The 21,847-nt window shown below is 33.5% G+C and overlaps 1 protein-coding gene across 12 annotated transcripts in view; it reads left to right on the top strand.

Annotated features, from left to right (window-relative positions):
- CCDC102B (coiled-coil domain containing 102B) overlaps positions 1 to 21,847 on the top strand; it is an 845,733-nt gene that overhangs the window by 320,368 nt on the left and 503,518 nt on the right. The window lies entirely within an intron of this gene.

Genomic DNA, 21,847 nt, shown 5'->3' with positions numbered 1-21,847 from the left:
TCAGTATACAATTTTTCCAACAGGGCTTTAGTGTCTCCATTTTTCCCACATCCCCAACAATATATGTCACTTTCCTTTTCTGTCATATCAGCTAATCTGATAGCTATGGGGTGGTAGCTCAGAGTTGCTTTAATTTGCATTTCTTATCAAAAATTATTTGGAGCATTTTTTTCTCATATGGCTATAGAAAGCATTAATTGCTTCATCTGAAAACTGTCTTTTCATATAAAATGGTGTGTTTTCAATATATTTTTATTTCCTAAACTTAACAGATTTAGAGAATCATGGATTTTTATAATTGAAGAAAATTTCAGTGGCCATATCAACCCATACCTGTAAAAGAATCCCACTACAACCTGCTTGAGAGGCAGCCAACCCTCTCATAGTAGAAGACCTCCAATAAAGTGGAATCTATCACATATATGCGTTGTCTCTCCATTAGATTATAAACTTCTTGAAGGAAGGAACTATTTCATCATTGTATTTATATTACTGTTCCATAGCACAATGTTTGGACTTCAGTAAAAGCCTAATTTTGTTTTTAATTCATTCAAGGTATAATTTGACCTTTGTATATAAGAAGGGGGGTTATCAATTGACTTTGTTAATATGTGATAAAATGGGATGCTTTCAATCTATATAAACTTATTTCAGATTCTGGATGACTGACTATAGGGGAGTATTCTTGATTGTCAGATGTTAAAATCCTATAGGTTATTTTGAGAATCAATTTTGCTTAGCACAGTGCCTAGAACATATTTGGCACTTAATAAATTTTTCCCTCTTTCTTCCTATGATACATTACAGGCAAAGTTTAGAAATAAATAGTATGATCATCTCTTTTTTTGTAAACATACATAATGAAAAAATACCATTTATGATAATGAAAAATCTATATAGTAACTTTAGTTCCTAAAACAAAGAATACATACCTCTCATTTCTCAATGGTTTAACCATTTGCCATTTTGAAGATGAGTAACTATATTAAATTATCCCTTGAGGTCCCTCCAGTTCAAAGAACTATTTAAAACCCTTTGGTAATGATTCTTCTCTAATTTATAATGTTCATCTGGAAGAATACACACATACATACAAACACAAAAGAATTGATATAGCACTTTAGGGTTTGGAAAATACTTTATAAATATATTGTCATCCTCACAATAACTTTGGGAGGTAAATATTATTATTAATCTATTTTACAAATAAGGAAACAGGCAGGCAGAGGTTAAATGACTCACTCAGGGTTACACAATGTCTAGGTTTGAATTCTTATCTTTCTAACTCCAGGTCTAGCATATTTTCTAGTTACCTATGTGTGTATGTGTATATATCTATGTTTACATAAATATACGTATATTTATAAACACACAAATATTTATTCTTAAATACATGTATATACATACATACACATATATAGCTTGTATGTATATGTGTGTATATATATGTATATATATATGTCTATCTATCTATATATGTTTACATGATGTCTCTCTCATTATATTATAAGCTCCTTGAGGGTAGGGGCAATCTTTTGCCTCTTTCTTTTTGTGTCCCTAATACTTAGCACAATGACTAGCAAAAAATAGATATTTAATAGATATTTGTTGATTGATGTGTACATGTGTACATTTTCACATGGTGAATGAGAACTGGAAAGAAGATCTGAGTTCTGGCTCTATGATCTTTTATTTAGCATCTTCTAATTATGCTCCCTTAAATGTAAAATAGAAATTATAATACTGGCCTTTATACATGACAGACTTGTTATTAAGATCAAGTAAGTTTACGCAAACTCTATAGCTGTATACAAAGGGGAGATATCATTAATTGATGTTAAATGGAAATTAAACTGGCTAAAGTAACCTGGATGATTGTGTATAGTGGGTTTGCAGTCCTTCTTAGTTACTTGAAAGTGCTATGGAAGACACCTATGCAGAGGTCTCTGAGAGAAAATTAGTTCAAATTTGCAATGGATTAATTTCACAATAACGAATATATAGATCCTATGGGAATGGTTTTAATTTACTAACTATGACAAGAAAAACTGTGGTTATAATCAGCAAAACTTGCTGTCTTGTCCCTGAGCTGCTGACCATTAAGCGTTTTGTTTGATTGCATATTTATTGCTGTAGGTGGTATCATTACCAACTAAGGCAGTCTCCTAGGGTTCAAAATTGCTGAACTGCTTATTTTCCTAAAATTAGTCTCACATTATCTTTCACTGTAGTTCTCTCTCTCTCTCTCTCTCTCTCTCTCTCTCTCTCTCTCTCTCTCTCTCTCTCTCTCTCTCCTACCTTTCCCTCACTTTTCCCCCTATATACAAACTTTTCAGGACAGAGAGTGAGGATTGAAGCAGCCTTCTAATTCATCTTTAGGAAGCTTTAATTCAGTGCCCCCATTTTTCTAACTTCTTTCTTTTTCTGGACTGCAATTTTTTCTTGCTACCTTCTGCACAAGGTTTCCTTTACTCACCCCTCACCTTCTGTGATATCAGATCCTATTCGTATTGAGAGTTTATAGTATGATACATTTATGTATATATATATATATATATATATATATATATATATATATATATATATATACATATATATATAATCTATGTTGATCTATTTTATCTGATGATTAGCTTGGAATTTAGTGAACCTGTTCTCTAGAAAGAAGGTAGGAATGGAATATGTCATGTGGGACAACCTGGGAGCAGGTAGCTACCGCATCTGGACAAGGGATAAGTGCCCCAATATTTACCTGTATTGTCATCATCTTAGTTCTGCCAATGAGATGGGGTGCAGTAAAAGTCAGAGAATAAAAGAAAGCTAAGTAAATATCTCATGCTGGAAGACACACAGTGCTTTGTGCTATCTTAGAAGGAATCATACCATAACCCTAGTTTCTTGGTTTGAGGCTGTGTAGCTTCCACAAAAAAGACCCAGATGCATTCTGGTGTGTAGTAAAAGGAAGAGGAAATATTCTCTCTCTCTCTCTCTCTCTCTCTCTCTCTCTCTCTCTCTCTCTCTCTCTCTCTCTCTCTCTCTCTCTCTCTCTCTCCCGTATACACACACACACCACATGTGAATATGTAAATGGAATGGAAGCAAAACATTGGAAGCATATAGCAGAATAGATCAGAAATCAAATTCCAGTAATAGGATGCTTACAAGAAATGCATTTGAAATAGAAAGACAGAGGCATAATTAAAATAAGGGGCTGGTGCAGAATCTGTTATGCATCAACTAAAGAAAAAAAAGACAGCAGTAGCAATCATGATCTCAGACTAAGCAAAAGCAAATTACAGCTAATTAAAAGAGATAAGCAGAGAAATACATCTTCTTAAAAGGTACCATAGACAGTCATGTGATATCAGTACTAAATATATGTACATTATATATATCTGTATGTATGCATATTATATATATATATATCAATCAAATGGTGTGATATCAAAATTCTTAAAGGAAAACTTAAATAAATTACAGATAAAAAATAGTAAACTATACTAATTGAGGACCTTAATTAATCTCTTTCAGAACTAGATAAATGTAACCATAAAATAAATAAGAAAAATGTTAAGGAGATGAAGAAAATTTTTACAAAAGTTGGTTATGATAGAATTTTAGAGAAATGGAAATGGAAAGCATGCCTTTTTCTCAGTTGTACATGGCATCTTCAAGAAAGTTGACCATGCACTACAGCATAAAACCTTTACAAACAATTGTAGAAAACCAGAAATATTAAATTCATTCTCTTTGGACCACAAGGCAATAAAATTATGCCCAATAGAGTACTGGGAGAATAGATTAAAAATTATTTGGAAACTAAATAATATACCCCTAAAAATGTGAGTGGTTCAAAGAGCAAATCATACAACAATCAATAATTTGTTAAAGAAAATGACAATGAGACAACATTCCAAAATACGTAGGGTACAACTAAAGCATAAATTAGATGATTGTTTATATCTCAAAATACTTATGTCAACAATAGAGGTAAAGATAGATCAATGAATTGGGAGGCAAGGGAAAACAGAAAAACTATCAATTAAAAACCTTGAGATAAAGACCAAAATTGAAATCCTGATAACCAAAGGAGAGATATATAAATTTGAAATAAAAAATGAACTAATAAATAAAACTTCGGAACTGGTTTATGAAAAAAAAAAAAAACTTCCAACAAAAAATAGATAAAATATTTGATAATTTAATTTAACAAAAGAAAAAAGAATCAAAATATCAGTATGAAAGGATGAATACATCACAGTGATGATAAATTTAAAGCAATTATTAGGAAATATTTTGCCAAATTCTATACCAGTAAAACCAATAGACTAAATGAAATGGATGAATCTATATGAAAATATGAATTGCCTAGTTTAACAGGAAAAGAAATAGAATAGTTAAATAACCTATCTTAGAAACATAAATCAAACATGACATAAATATGATCCCTAACAAAAACATCCCCAGGACCAGATGGATTCACAAGTGGATTTACCGAAAATTAAAAAAAACAAACATCTATTTCTAATACCATATAAGCTATTTGAAAAAAAAATAGGTAAAGGAGTCCTATCAAATTGCTTCTATGACACAAATATCATTTTGATACCTAAAGTAGGGAGATAGTAAAAGAGAAATAAAACTATAGAAATCATTTTTTCTCAATATTGCAAAAATACTTATGCAGAAATTTAAATAAAATAGTAGCGAGGAGATTACTGCAATATATCACAAAGATTAAACACAATGACTAAGAGGAATTAATACCAGAAGTGCAGGTTTGGTGAGATTTTAGGAGAACTCCAAGCATAATTAATCTTATCAATTGCAAAAAACGAAACAAAAAGAAATCATATGATCATATCCATAGATGGAACAAAACCATCTGACAACACCCATTCCTATGTAAAAAATACTAGAAATCATAGGAATAAATGGAATAAATTTTTGTAAAATAAGAAACATCTGTTGAAAAGCAAGAATAAATATCAGTTGTAATGCGGATAATCTAGAAGTCTTCCCCATAAGAAAAGGGATGAAATAAGGATATCTATGATCACCAGTGTTATTTCATGTTATATTAGAAATAAAACCTTTTGCAATGAGACAAACAAAGAAATTGGAGTGATTGAAAAGGTAATAAGGAAAGAAAATTATCAATTTTTGTGGATGGCATAATGGTAGACTTAGAGAAACCAAGAGAATAAACAAAAAACCTTAGCTGCAAGATTAACACCTTTGGCAAATTTGAAGGATATAAAATATTCTTACATCAATCATTAGCATTTCTATATATTATCAAAAATGCAACAGAAGGAATTTATTGAGCTAAAAGAAAACAACTGAACTCTTGTGGAAAAACAAAAGGTCAAGACTATCAGTGGAATTTGGGGAAAAAATGAGATAAGGTAGACTAGCACTAGTACAATATTGCAAGGTATAATCATCATAGAAATCTGGAACTAGATGAGAAATAAAGTGGTTGATTGGTGGAATAGATTAGGTGCACAACATACAGAAGGAAATCACCACAGATAGAAATCTAGTGCATGATAAACCCAAAGATCACAGGTATTGGGATAAGAACTCATGATTTGACTAAAGCTGCCAGAAAACTGGAAAGCAGTCTGGCAGCAACTGGGCATCAACAAACATCTCACACCGTGTACCAAAATGAATTCATGATTTAGACATAAATAGTGATATATGGAAATCAAGGGAGCATGGAAAAATTTACCTGTCATATAAGGGAAGAGTTAGGGAGGGAGGGAGAGAATACCATGAGGTAAAATAGATCATTTTGGTTACCTGAAACCCAAAGTTTTTAGAAACAGAAGTAAAGCAGTCAAAATTAGAAGGAAAACAGGAAACAAGGGTGATAGTGTTCTACAGCATATTTCTCAAATAAATACTTCATTCCTCAAATATGTATAGAATTGAACCCAATTTGCAAAAACAAGAGCTATTACCCAATTGACAAATGGTCAAATGTATGAACAGGCTGTTTTCAGAAGAACATGTCAAAGCTCTCATTAGCCATATAAAATGGTCTAAATCATTAATAATTAGAGATATGCTAATTAAAACAACTCTGAAGTTCCACCTTATACTTGTCAGACTGGCCATCTTGACAGAAAAGGAAAACGAGAAATGCTAAAGGGATGTGGAAGAATAGAGAAACAAATGCACTGTTGTTGAAGTTGTGAACTGTTTCAACTGTTCTGAAGGAAAAAAAAATAGCACTATGCCCAAAGGTAAAACTAGGCATACCCTTAAACCCAGCAATACCAATACTAAATCTGTACCCCAAAGATGAAAGAAAAATGAATGAACCTCTATGTACAAAAATATTTATGTAATGGGGTCACAATAAGATGTATAGCTTGAGATGTTCAATAGGCAGCCAGAAGATTGAGAATCATCTTCTTGGAGATAATTAAATCCATGGTAGACAATGAGACAACCAAATGAAATAGTATAGAGATAGAAGAGAAAGTATTCAACAAATTACCTGGATATCCTCTGGTTAAAATCTGGGAAATTATGGTTTTTCAATATGGGCATACAAGCATGTATACTTTGTTATTTGCATCACTGGAGGAAATATTCACATGGATTAGATTAAAAAGCCATTTCAGTATGAGTATTTAAATACAGAAAAATCTAATGGAAGTGTTAACTGTGGGTGAGATGCTATGATATACTTATTTACCTTGGTGACAACTCTTGTGGGGGAATAAATAGATAAAGGAGACATTTCCCCTTAATTCCAGGAGCTTGTGCTTTATTTTTTTATATTAATTTTATTCATTTTTAGTGTTCTACAATCACTACCACATAACTTAAATTTTTTTTCATCTACCTACCCCACACCTCCCCCCTCCTTCCCCTAGATGGCATACAATTCTATATAGGATCTACATGAACATTCCTATTAAATACATTTTCACTATGGTCATGCGGTGTAGAAAAACTAAAATGAATGGGAGAAATCATATAACAAACCAAAACATAATACACACACACATACATACACATACATGTGATCTGCTACATTCTACAATTGATTTCCATAGTTCTTTCTCTGGATGTGGAAGGCATTTTGCCTTAAAAGAACATTGGGAATTTTTTTTAAGTCCTTGCATTGTTACGAATTTCCAAGTCTACCAGAAAAAACTTTCGCATACTGTGGTCGTTGCTGTGCCCAAAGTTCTCCTGGTTCTGTTCCTTTAGCTCAGCATCAGATCATATAAGTCTTTCCAGGCCTCTCTGAAGTCCTCTTGTTCATCATTTCTTATAGCACAATGGTATTCCATTACACTCATATACCATAATTTATTCAGCCATTCCACAATTGATGAACATCCCCTTAGTTTCCAGTTTTTGGTCATTACAAGGAGTACTGCTATAAATATTTTAATACATGTGGGACCTTTTCCCATTTTTATGATCTCTTGGGGATACAGTCCTAGAAGCGATATTTCTGGGTCAAAGAGTATGCACATTTTTGTTGCCCTTTGGGCATAGTTCCAAACCACTCTTGAGAATGGCTGGATGAGCTCACAGCTCCACCAACAATGAATTAGTGTTCCAACTCTCCCACATCCTCTCCCACATTTATCATTTTCCTGTTCTGTCATGTTTGCCAATCTTATAGGTGTGATGTGGTACCTCAGAGTTGTTTTGATTTGCATCTCTCTAACCAAAAGTGATTTAGAGCATTTTTTCATATGATTATAGATATCTTTAATTTCTTCCTCAGAAAATTTCCTGTTCAAATCCTTTGACCATTTTTCAATTGGGGAATGACTTGCATTGTTGTACATTTGACTCAGTTCTCTATATATCCTAGAAATGAGACCTTTATCCCCGGGATTAGCTGCAAAAATTCTTTCCCAATATATCCCTCTGAGTTTTGGTTGCAATAGGTTTGGTTGTGCAAAAGTTGTGCAAAAGCTTTTCAGTTTAATGTAATCGAAATTATCCATCTGGTACTTCATAAGGCTTTCTATCTCTTATTGAGTCAAAAATTCTTCCCTTCTCTATAAATCTGATAAATACACTATTCCTTGCTCCTCCCATTTGTCCATAGTATCAATCATTATCCCTAGATCATGTATCCATTTGGACTTTATTCTTGTATACAGTGTCAGGCATTGGTCTATGCCCAGTTTCCACCACACTATTATCCAGTTGTCCCAGCAATTTTTGTTGAGCAGTGGGTTCTTATTCCAGAAGCTGGGGTCCTTGTGTTTATCAAACAGTAAATTGCTATATTCATTGTCTTACTGCGTCTTGAGTACCTAGCATATTCCACTTGTCTACCCTTCTGTTTCTTAGCCAATACCAAGTGGTTTTGATAAGTGCTGCTTTATAATACAATTTGAGATCTGGTAGCCCTAGGCCACCTTCCCTAGTATTTCTTTTCATTAGTCCCTTTGATATTCTGGACCTTTTGTTCTTCCACATGAATTTTAATATTATTTTTCCAGCTCTAGAGAATAATTATCTGATAGTTTAATTGGTATGTCACTAAATAAGTAAATTAATTTAAGGAGAATTGTCATTTTTATTCTATTGGCTCAGCTTACTCATGAGCAACTGATGTTTTTCCACTTACTTAGGTCTAACTTTGTTTGTGCTAAAAATGTCTTGTAATTGTGTTCATATGCTCCTTGGGTTTGCTTTGCCAGGTAAACTCCCAAATATTTTATAGTGTCTGCCCTAGTTTTAAATGACATTTCTCTTCCTATCTCTTGCTGTTGGACTTCATTACTAACATATAGCAATGTAGAAGATTTGTGTGGGTTTATTTTGTAACCAGCAACTTTGCCAAAGTTGTTTATTATTTCAAGTAGTTTTTAACTTGAATCTCTGGGATTCTCTAAGTATATCATCATATCATCTGCAAAGAGTGATAACTTAGTTTCTTCTTTGCCTATTCTAATTCCTTCAATTTCTTTATCTTGTCTAACTGCTACAGCTAACATTTCTAGTACCATATTGAATAATAATGGTGATAATGGACATCCTAGTTTCACCCCTGATTTTATTGGAAATGCATCTAGCTTCTCTCCATTGCATATAATGCTTGCTGAAGGTTTTAGGTAGATTAGGTCGATTATTATTTTCTGGAAAGTTCCCTTTATACCTATGTTCTTCAGTGTTTTTAATAGGAAGAGCTTGTGCTTTATTTGAGAAATAAAGAATATATACATGAAAAGTTAACTAAAATTAGGAAATGTATGAAAATCCTAAGTGAAGTTCAGAGAAGGAAGAGAGGCCATTGTGGACTAGAATGTGACCTAGGGGAAAGTGCCTTGGAATCAGAATAATAGTTTGAATTTTGATTTTTCTTATCAGATTCATGCCCTTATATAAGCCATTTCACTTCTCTGGACCTCATCTTCTCATTTTGTAAAATGATCACATTGAAGATGAGTTTTAAGTACTTTCCCATTCTAAATCTCTGTCTTTATGACTGGAATTTTGTGTTGGATCAGAAATACATGTATGTGTTTTAAATATGCTCCTTCCTCCCCTCATTTTCAACATCCTTATAGACCATCATTCAATGGGGGAGTTTCAACAGAATGAATTGCTTATCAATTATAGTTAAATTTCTTTGAGCTTCTCTAATCCTTAATGCTATGAGACCTTGACCCTTCTATGTAGTATGGGAAAAAGATAGTGGTGAATAAGGGAGAATTGAGATCAATTTAGTTAGAAAGGTGGAAGAAGGGAAATCCCATAGGAATAAAAGAGCATCTCCATGCATTTGGAAGCAGATAAAGAAGTTGCTCGATATTGAAACTATACTTTGTAACCTAATATAGTAGTAAACTGTGTAAATGATTGGCTTTTTAATTTCTTAAATACTGAATCACTTTAAATTAAGGATCAATGTTTATTACTTTTACTCAATATCAATTAGTACTATTTTCTACAAAGGAGTATACTAATAGTATTCCTACAATCATTTTATCATGTAAATATTTAAAGTAATATATAAGCAAATACTAGCCATAAATCAAGGTAAAAAACCAAGAAATTATACTAATAAAACATAAGCAATAAATGATGGTTGTCATTTAAATTTAATACTTTTTTATCACCAGGGGGCAGGTCTTTTAGAACTTTCCACAAACTAAGAGGATTCTTACCATGGAGTCCAACCACAATCATAGGAAAAGGCTCTAATCCCAATTCAGAATTGGCTGATCTTACTGGAAGCACACAGATTTACACAGTAGGCCATTTGAAATTGGGATCACAGATTTTAGGAGAAAGGAATTTTGTAGGTATATTGTCCTATATGATAATTTTAGCTGTGAATTCCCATAGAATTCCTGCTCTGCAATAAATATCATCAATAAGAAGGGGAAGTAATTCAATACAATTAGTAAGTAGCATTAGAGAAGTACTTCAAGTGAGAAATAAGGACTAATGTCAATTGCCTCTTCTTAGACACTAGGATACATTTTTAGTACATATGATATTTATCTTCCCGTTGATCAAACCACAGATTTTTAATATTTTATCTTTTCTCACCATATAAGCAAATATGTCCTAAATCTTCTTTCCCAATTGCTCTATTCCAGAAGCTTTTGCTCTCCCTCTTAGTAGGGGAGGCATGATTAAAGAACATAGAGTTTGTTTACTTCTTTGAACTGATATTCTAGTTTTTCATGCCATGTTTCTATCGACATTGGTGGCAAATTTGGATTACTAATATCTCTTTCCCAGATTTCAACCAGCAGCAAGAACTGAACCATACTCACATGTTATTGATGAAGCCATGTGCTATTTTAGGGTCAATTTACAGAATCACTCTGAGTAATAGTAGCCCTTTCAGTTGACTAGGTATTAGGGCTGCCTCTCCTCTTTTCAAACCTCTTCAGTTATTCCCAAGTGCAATTCCATCCTTTTTCCAATCCCTGAGAACCTTCCACAGTCTGTTGCTACCTCATCTGTCCAGTTTTATCTACCCAACATGTATTTGATGATATAGCCAAAAGGGAATTTCCCCCTATATTTACTCCATGTATTTGCTCACATTGGTTTCTCTGGAATGTGCTCTTCCTTTTTTTGCCTCTTGAATTCCTACATACCTTGAAAGTCCAAGTGAAATACTACCTTTACCAGGACACCATTAATGCCCTAGTCAGCAATGGTTGTTACTTGCTTTTTGCCTCAGACTTTGATCAGATTTCTCTGATTCATTTATCCCGTGTTATTTTGTATCATAATTTTTTCTACTATCTATTAGATCATAAATTCTGTTAGCTTGGGGGCTGTGACTTACCTCAACTTTGTATCTGACTCTATCTTCTGACACCCTTTTCTATGTATAATTGGAGTATTATAAATGGGTATTGTTTTTTTAATTGAATTATTTTAAATTGAATTATTTTGTGTTTTGGATTTCTCACTGACCCTTAAATATTTTTGCTTCTGCACTCTTAGGACATATCACATCAGCTGAGGAAAACTGGCAGTGGTTGAATGGATGTGAGTGAGGAATAGCTTTAAAATTCATGGTGAAAAGATTGGGTAAAATGTGCTGATTTGTAGACAGTATGAGCTATTGTACTATCTTCACTGATATAGTACTCCAACTGAGAGATAAAACCCATGGTACAGAACTCAGATAATTATCCTGCTAGGTAATTTTCTGACATGATAACTATTCTCTCTCAAAACTTCTGTGTTGTGTCATTCACTAATTGCACATCAGTGATGCCTATAGTAGTTTTGTCTCTTCAGAACAACAGGCTTTTCTTAGACAATCATCATGAATGCATTATTTCTTTTTTCTTTTCTTTTTTGATTTTACATCACTTTTATTTCCAAATACATTTTTCCTCTTCCCTGTCTAGCAAGATATACTTTGTACCTAAAAAATAAAAAAAAAAGAACTAACCAAAAAAAAAATCTCTCATTTCTCAAATTCAATTAAATATTATACATGCAAAGTCCCCAAATTCTGCAAAGAAGGAAAGGAGGTGCTTCTTGCACTGGAGTCCATTAAAATGTTGTCTCTCTACCCAGCTGGAGACTATGTCTGGGATCACATTATGGCAAGTCTACATCACTCTGTCAGAACTATTTTTGAGCAAGAGCAGAATGTTTGAATCCCCTAGTGTAGGGAAAGGTAGCAGTCAGTTCTGGTGGTCACCACAAACTAAACTGATAGCGGTGCTTCCAGTGGGGTTTTATGGTTCTAAGGGTATTTAGAAATTGAATCTATGTCCTGCTTGGTGATTGATTACCTAGGCTTATGATGAAAGGAATCTTTCAATCAAAGCTAGCATCATTAATGTTTACCATTACTCACCATATTTGGGACACATATATACTCTTAATAGTTATTTATCAAATTTGAGGGACACACATAAGTCATTGCCAAATATATCACTTTAGTCCTTACTTACAACACAGAAACAACTTTGATATAACTGCTTAGTCTCAAAATGGAGGTTTAAAACAAAACAGTCACTTCTCCTGTTAACATATTGATTCCCTCTACACTTACCCTTTTGTAAATATTCATAAAGCATTTAAAATTACCTTTGTCTAAAATTTTTGAACTAATCTGAAAGAGAAACACTTATCAGTCATTCTTTATCAATTCAAGAATAATATTCTGTTCCCCCTTTTTTCAAAGCAGCACAGGAAGCAATCCTCCCTAAAGTAATTAGGTCAGTGACAAGAAAAGGGCATATGTGAGCCAGATCATCTTTCTGGATTGATGAGGCAAAATATTACCTTTTTTCTTAAGAGTTGTATTTTACCGAGTTGAAGGTTTTAGCATATTGCCAAATGTCATATTGGTTCAAAAATACTGAAAAGATATTTCAAAATGTTATAGACATGTTCAAGGGCATTAGATAACTTTATCAGTTTAGTTACTTGTTTTTCCAAGAAAAATAACTATTGGATTATGAAAATGATAAATTAATGAACATTGTTTCTGTCAGGCTTATGCCTACAGCTTAGAGGGCAGTATTAATGTATTTTCTTCAGAAATATAGACGATAAGAAAATTTTCACATCTGTTACTGGGATAATTTTCCTACTTTTATTATTTTTTTGCTATTACAGATACTGTATTAAATTTTTTTATTAATGCTAACTTTTTTGAAATTTGTATTTGAGTTGTTTTGACCTTGTATTTTATTAACTTTTGATTTTCAATTTCAATTGGTGACTAGTGAAATCTAGAATTTTGATATAGTTTTGTTTGCTGGAATCCATTTTGTATGTTTGTTTTTAATTGTTGTTCACAAAGTAATATGATATTAAAGTTTTCTACTGTGCTTATCTATATATATATAAATATAATGTATTTGTGTATATGTATATATATATACATATATATATATATATGTGTGTGTGTGTGTATAGATATAGATATAATCCTCTAATGTCTTTATTCAGGTCATCACAAATTTTTTCAAGTTTTACCTGTCATGGTGATATTTTATCTTATCTCTGTCTTTAGGCGTTCTTTGGTAGTTCTACCTTTTCTTGCCATAACAATTATTATAATATATACTATTGCATTGGTCTATTATTTATAGTTATATATAAACACATTCATACATACACACACACATATATATGGACATATATATATATATATATACACATAGTGTAATGGTCTGACTCAAATAAGATATTTATGTGCCTTCAACCAGATGATAGATTTTGTGAATACCATTCACTGCTCTGTCCTCATATCAAGCTGATCATTAAGGAAGGCCAGCCTCCAAACCCATGCTTTCTTATTTCTTTCCTTCTTAGAAACAGTTGTAGCACTACAACAGGGGTGTTGACTCAAGGAGTGGCATAGTCAGAGCCTAATTATCTGGTATCTCAAGATTCCTTCCAGACCTTCATCATAAAGATATCTATATGGGGGTGGGGCTTGGTCTTGCTGACTGAGTAAATTTCATTGAATAATTAGCTCTTTTAACCTGATTTCTGACTCCTCAGCCATTTTTCTCTCCATCTTAGATGTTTTGTTTTTTTTTTTTCAGGCTAGAGCTATTAGAACCCCTAGAGTACCTTTTTCTCTGGTTGGTGAATTCCTGCCTGGAACTTTCACTTGAAGAGGAGTTCAGGATAGCCACGCTCAGTTTCAAGCCAGTTCTTTCTGTGACTCTCCAAACTTTTAATCTTGACCCCTCTGCCCTTTTGAGCTCACATTGCTGTGCTTTTCCAAACCCCCTCCACATTAGTATACAAGTCTTTTGAGAGTGGAGATTGTCTTCCTTTTTCCTTGTATTTATTAGAGTTCTACTCCTGAGGTCCTGAAGGCCTGAATTAAAATCTGGTATTAGATACTTACCATCTTTGTAATGCATCAGATCTACTCTCTTTGTCTCAGCTTGCTCAGTTGCAGAGTGGAGATAATAATGTCTACTTTTCAGGTCTGTTATGAGGTTAATTTTAAAGTGCTCAACACAGTGATGATCACATTGTTGCTGCCTCTGTCCTTGTTGTTCAGTATTTTCATCATGCCAGACTCTGTCACCTCTTTTGGGGTTTTCTTTGCAAAGATACTGTAGTGGCTAGTTGTTTCCTTCTCCAGTTCATTTTAGAGATAAGGAAACTGAGGCAAACAAGGTTAAATGATTTGCTCAGGGTCACACAGCTAGTAAGTCTCTGAAGGCAGATTTGAACTCGTCTTTCTGACTCCAGGTCTAGCGCACTATCTACTGCATGACCTAGCCACCCTAACACACAGTAGATACTTAATAATGACTTATTTCCTTCCTTCTTATACATCATGTGTCTGATAACCCCTCCTCCACAGGGTTGTTGTGAAGATAAAATCAGACGATGTTTCTAAGTCATTTAGCACCTTGCCTGACATGTAAGTGGGGGTTATATTGATGTTTATTCTCTCTTTTCCTCTCCATATAATCCTTCCCACTAGCTTGTCCAGTGATAGGGAAGAAAGGGTAAATGGCCCAGCCATGCACCAACTCCTCTTTTCGTACAGTTAATTCCCTTTGCTTCTAGCACCAAGTCCAAACCCTTATCTTTGCCCAGTTCATGTGGGAAAGGAGATGGCTTCCCCATATGTGATACTGATAAGCTCTCTTAATTTGATTTAGTTTAGTCACTGCTTGGAAATTCAAACTTTGTGGTCAGGGTGGTTCAGGGAACCCACAAAAAGGCAACAGTTTAATCTTCGACAATGACCTGATTTCAGGAGACTTTATTTGTTAAATTATCATGGTCTGTATCTGTGGTATTTCTCATTTCTTAATTTATGAAAAGTATGTAATTCTACTCATTTGCTCTTGTCTTTCTGAGTGAGTATTTGGTTGGTCCTCAAATTTTTGTACCTGCAATGCCATGATGCAATTTCTGCCATTTCCTTGAATAATTGACATTGATTAATTGATCTAGAGTCCTTTAGGGTACACTTTTTGTAAATTCTCGTGGCAATGATCTGATCCTGCATTTCTGTCTTAAAATCTCTCCATTTATATAAACAATTTTGTATTGCTCTGCCACTCATTTTGAAGTGCCACTATGGCACTTGTTGAGTTTACATGGATGTCATCCATTGAAGGTGGGTAATTTGATTCTTCTTTTGAATTTTAAAAATCTCATAGGCTCCTAGAGATAAACTATTTACATGACAGTTGATAAATTGCATTTGATATCTCAAGTATATATACCTGCTTCTTTTATTCACTGTTACATAATGAAGTGATATCTCCTTGTCCCAAAAGAATTTCTTTCTTCTTAATTTTTTTATTTGTCATATACTTTGAGGCTTTCTATAAGTCCTCTTACTCTTCTTTTTCTTATTGTACTCTCTATAGCTGCCAAGATGATATGGGTATGGTGTTTAATCATTATAATTATCATATTCTTACCTTTTACTATCAATTAATGAGAATTTACAAAGACATGCATATTTGGTGAAATTTCTAACAGAAATAAAACATCTATCAATATTGCTTGTAAACTGATTTACAGTACTAATTCTAAGGATAGCGACAGACAGGCATAATTGTAAAGGGGATGGAATTAAAAATAAATTAGTCCTTCTCCTATTTTAATTGGGATTTTATGGCACAAGATTATGTGGATTGCGAAGAGAGAGAAAGAAGATAGAGTGAAAGAAACTGAAAAAAAGATCTTTAGCTATATTTTATTTTTCTTTTTTTCTTCTAACTAAAAGAAAAGAAAGCCTGAAACATGAAGTCACATTTAAATCTTTCCTAAGTCCTTACAAATTCTAGTTTTGTCAGCTCATATGTGTATTTTTTGCAGTCCATACTATCTTGTGTTTTTAAATCCCATTGTCTAAGCCTCTTCATCTCTGAAGATGGTTCCCAAATCCACACATACAGCCATTCTTGAGGTCAAGTCCCACATCTCTAACTTCCTCTAGGCAGTTCTACTTCCATATTCCACAAACATTTCTATCAGCTTAATTATGTTCAAAACAGAATTTTCTTCCTTCTTTTGCTTTCCATTTCAAAGCTACCCCACATCCTAACTTCCTAATTTCTATCAAAGATCCCTTTCTTCAAGTCATTCATGTTTGTATTATCTGAGTCATTACTCACCCTTCAGTTTCATACCCTCTCCATACCCAATCAATTGTGAAATTTTGTCAGCTGGAGTCATGGGCTCTAGTTTTTCTATAACCAATGCTAATGTCATCTGATTTCTGGGAACTGAAACTTGTCCATGTCCTCATTTGCACTATGATCACAAAGAAGGATAAAGTAACTTTCCTCCCATCAACCCTGACCAGACATTTGATGGATTGCCTGTGCATTTTTAGTTCCTTGGTAAAACAGATGCTTTTCCCATCTCCTTGTGCTTATTACTTGCCACTAATTTCCCCTTTTATTATGGAGATGTTGAGGTCATGATTTAAAGTTTATGAAACACTTTGCACACATGGTCTCATTTTATCCTCTTAAAAAAACCTAGTGAGGTTTTTAGGATATTTCTATCCCTGTAGCTGATGAAAAGAATCAAGATGCATGACCTTTAGAAAATTGGAATTAAACTCTAGGACAATATGTGCTTCAGCGGCCTCTGGCGTAAGCACCTTAAGGTGGAATACACGTAGATTATTAAGGCAATAAGGCCTGCTCTTTAACTTCGTGGTTTTAAAGTTTTCCTTTCTACTTGGTGTCTGAACACTGAGACTTGAGGAAAGAGACCATCCAATTCCACTTTATTTGCATAAACAAATATGAGTATCACCTGGTTTTCTGAAATGACAAGGCTATTAAGTAGACTGATATAAATTCGATTCAACATACATTTATTAAGAGTTGGAGAGATTCAGGACACTCTACTGGTCATTAAGACTGAGTTAAGAGGGATGGTTCTAAAAATTCAGGGAAAGTGGAGGCCAGTGGTAAAGATAGATTCTTCTATTATTTTTCTCATGTTTTTCCACTGATAAATCTTACTCAGTGCTCAATTTTTAAAGCCAGGTTAGTAAGGGAGCAACTGAGCTAGGAAGCAAGGGTCAAGGTCCTTAGAGACATAATGGAAAGTTCAGATGTTCCCAGGGTCTGGGACCTGGGTGTAGTGAGGGCTATTATAGAGAGAAGTAGAAAGATTAAACCTTGTTCATGAGATCTTAAACATGAGATTCTGAGATACTGTTTGGATTATTATTTTAGAAATTAATAAAGTGAAAGTTAAAGTGGTGAATGACTTACTTCAAGCCACAGGGTTAGTATGGGACAAATACACTTCTCCAACTCAGCTCTTCTGAATCTGATTTCATTTCTGTTTTCATATAATTTGGGCAAGTTCAATAGACTCACTTAAATTTTGAACCATTTTCAATCAAACTAAGAGGACTTTGATTAGATAGTGCTTGTCTCCAATTAGATAGAAGAGTCTTCAATTTTGTAGAAGGAGGATGAAGAGATCCCCTTGCCCCCAAATGCAGGACAACTGAGACTAAGAAGCAGGGAAATCATCAAGGAGCAGAGAGGAGGATGAGGAAATTATAATTCAGTTGATCATATCTATTCAGCATTTTAAAATCTGTCAAGTACTTTACCTACAACAAATGCAGTGATATTAGCCCAACTTTTAAAATGAGGAATTTGAGCCTCTTAAAGTCACTTGCCAATGTATACAACTAGGTGTACTAGGCTATGTCACCACTAAGCATGAGAGACAAGATTCAAACTCAGGAAGTACAGATTTCACTCAGAGCATTATACCATACTGCTTCTCCGTGATTCTAAGGGTGCAGTTTTTATATGATTTATTTTAGGTAGTTGTGCTGACATAATTGATTTTGTTATGGGACAAGTACATATGCCTTTGTAAATCACTGGAGACCCAGACACACAAAAATGCTCATTTGTTCTTTTAAATGTGCTTGCCACATAGGAAAAACAACAAAACAATAAATAAATAATCTGGTCCAAAAAATATGATATACCAGGAAATGCATCCGCTGTGTAGTAACATCTTTTATTTTTAATCTTTAGTTATGGCAGGTAGGTGGTGCAGTGGATAGAGTGCTGTGCCTGGAGCCAGGAAGATCCAAGTTCAAATATTGCCTCAGATGCTTGTTTGCTTGGGTGAAGCCACTTAACCTATGTTTACTTCAGTTGCCTCAACTGTAATAATAACACCTACTCCCCAAGGTTGTTGTGAAGATTAAATAGATAAATTTGTAAAGCACTAAGTAAATCAATGCTTTTCAAATCGTTAGGTACTATAAAAATGTTAGCTATTATTATTATTATTTTTAAAGAGATATGAGAAAAAAACATTCACTGGAAAAATTTGACCTCATGCTCTTTTTGACATTGAATTTTCTGTTTTATTCTGAACTTAATAATCAACAAATAAATAATTCAAGATAGAAAGAATAAGAAAAATAGTTGTAATGCTCACACAAGAAACTGAGAAAATTTAAGAAGTATATATGTAAAAATTTATACTGTAGTAACATAAATGCTATTTGGATTTCCTGTACATTTTTCTTCCATGCATTAAAGACATTTTATTGGTCTTTTGTTGTACGTCAATACCTACTTATTTATCTTTCTCCTTTACCACTAAATCATTCTTTACAACAAATACGTCTAGTCCAGCAAAATGAATTAACACTGTGTGTCCAAGAACATTTATCTCAATCTACATCTTTATTCCATTAGAGAAGGACACACTATAAAATATGTTCCATTTTATATATTGTGACCAGTTGGAAAGAGTGAAAATTTTTCAGGGTGCTAAATGACTCGAGCAATTCTCAGTTCCCTGTCTAAATGAACAATTGCAGATTGCAAAGTGATCCATATGGCTTTTCATCCAGTCGTTAGTTAAGAAAAAAAATGTACCAGCTAAACCTAACCACAGTCTTTTCCATCCCAGAGAGTCTACCTAGCAGGGTTTCCAAGTTAGCAAAGCCTTAATTTCACCCTTCAGTATCTTCAAAGTTCAGTAACTTCCATTTTGACTGAGTGGGTGGTAAAGCTATGTTAAGAGTTTTCTACCTGAAATGGAACAATTTCATTCTTCTGCTGAGTTTTCTACTTTACAAAAGTGTTGGTTTTCCAACAGACTGCTTTTTCGCATTGGTTTTACTGATATAGAAAGTAGCACTTATGGCAACCCCTGCTGCTAATCTCTATGAAGCAACAGTTTCCCCCTCAGCTTGGCAAAAACAACATGAGGCCAGTTAAGCATTAGGGAAGTATAAAATTTCAGTTGAGATTCACCCACATCCATGTTAAGCTTGCTTAACAATTCCTGGCAGCTAGTGCATGGCCATTTTATTTGCTTAATTTAATTTTGAATTTCAAAACATCAGCCATCAAATGACTTGAAACATCTACCCCAAGAAAAAGAAATAATTGAATTTTTGTTATTGAGTGGAGTTCATTATGATTTGACCCTATTTGAGATCAGGATGAGATAGAATGTGAAAAGCAGTATTAGGAGATCTAAACAGAGAAAATGTTCCTGAATTAAGACCTCCTTCCTAAGTCTACACTAGCTTTGTTAAGCTAAAACTTAATAATCTATTAATAGATATAGAAAATACCCATCAACAAGGTCTAAAGAAGTGAAGTACTTTCCTTGCCTTCAATTTCAGCCTATTCCCTCCAGATATTTGTCTTGGTACAGGCACTCTCACTTCTGCCACATTTCTTTGCTGTGTTTAAACTTAAGTCTAATTGAAAGATCTAGCTTGATGTTTTGGTGTTTATTATGAACTTTAATGTACTTACCATCCCAGAATTTTCCTGATCCCTCCAGTTGTTACCATTTTCTTCCATTTAATATGTGTGCTTACCTGTACCCACTTGGCATTTGTGTACTTATAAATGTTTATTGCATCTATTAACCTTGCATGCTTCTCCTCCAAGTAAAATGTAATTTCCTTTGTATTAAAGGCTTTATTCCTTTTGTTTCCTCTGTGTATACTACAGTGGCTAATATCTATAGAATTGAGTTGTTTATAGAATAGAAATGAAGAGGAATATTGCAAATTGGATATCATTAGGCCCCAGAAAAACAATTTCTTACTTATATTTTATGTAGAGGACTTGGATTAAAATTCCTGTTGTGTTCACATACTACTTTGTGGAACTTAGGAAAAACACCACATTGAGCATTGGTTACTCATCTGTAAAGTGCAGGAGCTAGATTGCATGACAACACAGTGCGCTTCTAGCTCTAAATATGTAATCTGTGTGATTTTAAGATATTAGTGTTCTTTTAATTGCCATAGAACTATATAGTAATTCAAATTTGACCCCTTCCTCCTTCTCTCTCTCTCTCTCTCTCTCTCTCTCTCTCTCTCTCTCTCTCTCTCTCTCTCTCTCTCTCTCTCTCTCTCGCACACACACACACAGCTGATGTTCTAAGCTCAGATAATATGGTTCCTTAATATTGAATATTTTTGATAATTTAACATTTGAATTAAAATGCCACAGTTTGTCCAAAGTGTGTAGTTTTCTTGGCCATAGTCAATATTTACTATAGTTCCTTAACTATACCTTTTAATTAAATTAATTGACCTTCTAGTGACAACTAGATACTTGTGAATCATGAATACATAAAGTAAGATATGAGGAAATAGTAAGTTGATAGTAATTATCACTAGTTGAGAGAATTTCATTTGAGCAATAATTTTGTCTGAATTTTTAAAAGTACCAAAATATTCTAGAGCTATTAAGTACACAGAGATGAAATTAGTATTATAGGTAAATATGCCTTGTGATATTCATCTAAATTTTGACATTTTAGAGGATATTTTGCATATAATCTTATTTTAAAGATTATGAATGACTTATAGTAAGGCACAAACCAATTTCTGCTTTTCAGTTTTCCTTTATTTGTATTCATCTATCTTAAAGTATATGTTATGTTTCTTATTTTTAAAAGTTGCTAAATTCTACTCAATTTTTTAAGGTTACACCCACATATACTTTGGTTTGAAGCAGGAAGAAATATGATCCTTTGAAAAAGAGACTTTATCAGAAAGGGACATAAGAAAGAGTTTAATCCCACATGTAAGCCCCATAAGCTAACATTTAATGAAAAATTCAGAATGATAAGGATGTAGCTTCAAAGAACAAATCTGTGATACTAAAAAGAGGAAATAAGGGAAATAAAACCATCATTTAGAAGTCACAGTTCTGATATGAGACAATGTAAGTCTCTAATTTTGCTCTTATTTTTTTGTCTTGCAGAAGAGAAAGATGTGGAAATAGGAAAAAAAAACAAACTTGAGCATGATAGGAAGATAGTTCATTATCTTCTCTCTGTTTTATTTCGAATTAATTGAAGAGAGAATATTCCTTCATTAGAGAGA

The sequence above is a fragment of the Notamacropus eugenii genome, chromosome 4 (genome assembly GCF_028372415.1).
Source record: "Notamacropus eugenii isolate mMacEug1 chromosome 4, mMacEug1.pri_v2, whole genome shotgun sequence".
Taxonomy (NCBI): domain Eukaryota; kingdom Metazoa; phylum Chordata; class Mammalia; order Diprotodontia; family Macropodidae; genus Notamacropus; species Notamacropus eugenii.
Note: the sequence above shows the minus strand (reverse complement) of the source record. Positions and strands in the feature narration are given on the sequence as shown.